Source organism: Pleurodeles waltl, chromosome 1_2 (genome assembly GCF_031143425.1).
Source record: "Pleurodeles waltl isolate 20211129_DDA chromosome 1_2, aPleWal1.hap1.20221129, whole genome shotgun sequence".
Classification (NCBI taxonomy): Eukaryota; Metazoa; Chordata; class Amphibia; order Caudata; family Salamandridae; genus Pleurodeles; species Pleurodeles waltl.
In genome coordinates, this window is record NC_090437.1 from 464895723 (window position 1) to 464898964 (window position 3242).

The following is a 3242-nucleotide window of genomic DNA, read 5'->3' on the forward strand; positions in this document are numbered from 1 at the left end:
TCTCTTCTCTCTCTCTTTTTTCTCTCTCTCTATCAATGCACAGGCCTCTAATTTTGTCACATGCCCGAGACCCTGAACTACCCAACATAGTAATACAAGTCGCTTCCTAACACAAACAAGGACTGAGAAATCAACTCATATAAGACGTAGACACTCTCTAACCGACCTTACCATATCTATCATACATATTATCTACCCCTAGATAATAACTTGCTACAGACGGAGAAGTACAGAACGATCTACTCTTAGGCCTGAACAAGCTAGTCTCAGGATACAAAGACCCCCTGCCTACCTCGAGTCTCTTCATTCTACATTCCCCCACGATTACCCTTCCTCTTTCTCCCTCTTTCTTTCCCTTCTCTCCCCCTCCCCATTTCATATGACTATTTTGTCTCTCCCCTATACCAAGACCAACCCCTCCTACACAACCCTATCCTCGCTCCCCCTCCCCTTACCACCCCCCCACCTGTTTTCCACTCTTCTTCAAAATAAGGGTACACAACTCAACTATGCAACTGGGAATTTTTACTTACCTGACAGTACATGTATATATGCTTACAATGGAAATAATTGTGGTAAACGAACAAAAACAATGTTTTGAAAGCTAAACAGTTTGTTTATATGCTGTATGTACCGCCTTATATATTCTTAATAAAACTTTTGAAACTTAAAAAAAAAAAAAAAAAAAAAAAAAGAATTTCAATGGTTGTGTTAAGTATTCATTCATAGGTTGTCCTGTCAAACCTACGGCTGTTATTTGAGTTGCTGATAATGGTGTGTTGGGTACATCAGAGGCCTTTAGCATTGACATAGTGGCCCCAGTGTCAACTAAGAAGGGCACAATTCTGCTTAGCACTGTCCCATCTACATATGGACCTTCTTGATCAACCGACAGCACTGGGCCTGTGAAATGCGTCTCCACAGGAGGTGGATATGGAAACCCATGTCCCCCCTGAGGTGCATGTGGTATGTCTTGATATGTACCCCACCCCACACAAGCCGGGTCATTTACAGTGGCTGCATCATATGCATTGTTAGTATAAGGTGGGGGTAGTAACTGTTGTGTTCCGTGTTGTATACTGCCCTGTTGTTGTCTCTGCTGACCTCTACCTCTTTGTCCCCTGGCTAAAAAAGGGCAATCTGCCTTTCAGTGTCCCTGTTGGTTACAGTGGGAAAAGGTGGTACCTGGCGGGGCATGAAAGGTACCCGTTCACCCTGTCCTCTACCCCTTCCCCTACCCCTGCTTTGATTATTATTGTAAAATCGTTCTTGTGCCACCATTAGTTTTACCTTATCCTTTTTCAATTTCTCATCATCTGCCTTTTGGATATTTGTTTGATAGTCTGCGCAATACCTTGCTGCTGCTAACACTTTGTCAATGGGTTCTTGTTGCCAACACACAAAAGACGTTTGTAAATGAGTTTGTATAGGCTGCTGTAATCCATATACAAAGTTGGTCACAAACGCATGCACCGACTCACCCAGTGGGTTCCTCATTCCACTACTCTGCTGGTAGACCTGTAGAAGGCAGTCATAGTTACTTGTCACACTTTCATTCTTCTCCTGTTTTGTATGTATTATTTTAGACCAATCAACCTTTTCCTCTGGTACTTTTTCTCGTATGTATTTCATCACCTTGTCTCTTGCTGCCTCTACCTCTTGACCCGGTGCCCCCCCCTTTTCCCCTCACCGGTTCCTCTGCCGGCCATCCTACCACCTTCTTACAATCCTCCCATAAATCTTGTGGTATTATTATACTGAATAACATGTTCAAATCCGTCCACAACATTTCTCCCATGGCCACTATTCTATTCAATTCTGTGTACCATTTGTGTGGCTCATCGTGTAATTTTGGGAAGTCTTTGGTGAAGGAAAACAGGTCAGCTCTATGCCAAGGTACATAGACATATGTTGGGGTATGGCCATCCTCTCCTAAGGATGGCCAGAAGTTCCTCTCTGTATTCCCTATTGTTATCTCTTTCTACCTCCGCAAATGTCTGTCTTCTATCAATGAGATCTGTGAGTATGGCACGACAATTTTTTCTGTCTGATATCAGGAACTTAGGGGGTCATTTCAACCCTGGCGGTACAGGACCGCCAGGGCTGAAATGACGGAAGCACCGCCAACAGGCTGCCGGTCATTACGACCGCGGCGGAAGCGCTGCGGTCGCACCGCTGGTGCCGGCGGTTTTCCGCCACATCTGCCCCGGTGGTGATAATCCGCCTGGGCAGCGCTGCTAGCAGTGCTGCCCAGGGGATTACGAGTCCCCGACCGCCAGCCTTTTCCTGGCGGTTTTAACCAACAGGAAAAGGCTGGCGGTACGGGAAGTCGCGGGCCCCTGGGGGCCCCTGCACTGCCCATGCTGCTGCATGGGCAGTGCAGGGGCCCCCTGACAGGGCCCCATGCAGCTTTTCACTGTCTGCTATTCAGACAGTGAAAAGCGCGACGGACGCACGGCCGCAACACCGGCTCCATATGGAGCCGGCTCCCATGTTGCGGGACACATCCCCGCCGGGCCAGCGGGGATGTCAAAATGGGCACAGCGGAAGTGCGGCCGCATTGGTGGCCGCACCCCGGTTACAACTTGGCGGGCGGCGGGTGCCACCTGCCAATGTTGTAATGAGGCCCTTAGTCTTTCTTAGTGTGCTGGGAGAAGCACTCGGTGTACCGTATGGTGAATTTCCTTTCACCTGTGTTCCTGTGAGGCTGTTTCTCCTTTCAAATAGACTTCCATCTAAAAACCTTGTCATAATATCAATGTTATGCTTCGTGTGGTGTGTGAAAACACATATATCCCATATTATCTCATGCAATCCCTTTGTCCCTACACTACTGTCCCTGGACGCATCTTGGAACTGCTGTTTCCAATGTGTATTCAACAATTTTGGTCCATTTCCTTTCTTTGTAGCCTGTGACAACAAACTGTCACTTTCCTTGTTCGTTTTCTGAGCAATGTCGGCCACTTCCTCTCTGACTTCCTGCAGCATTTGAAAGTCTTTTAATCGTTCAAGGTTCATTTTTGTTAGTTCCTCTTTTATTAAACCATGTGCAAGCTCACGGGCTGCAGTTTTCTGAGCCAGGGATAGCTCAGGAGGCTCTGTGCTTGTCACTAAGTGCTCAACGTGCACTTTTTCCTCCGAACTCACTGTTTTGTTCTCATTACCTAACCTCCCCATCAGTATGTCTTCTATGAGTGCGTCCATGGTCTCTTCCTTCGTCCTTCCCTGCATACTGTGTTCCT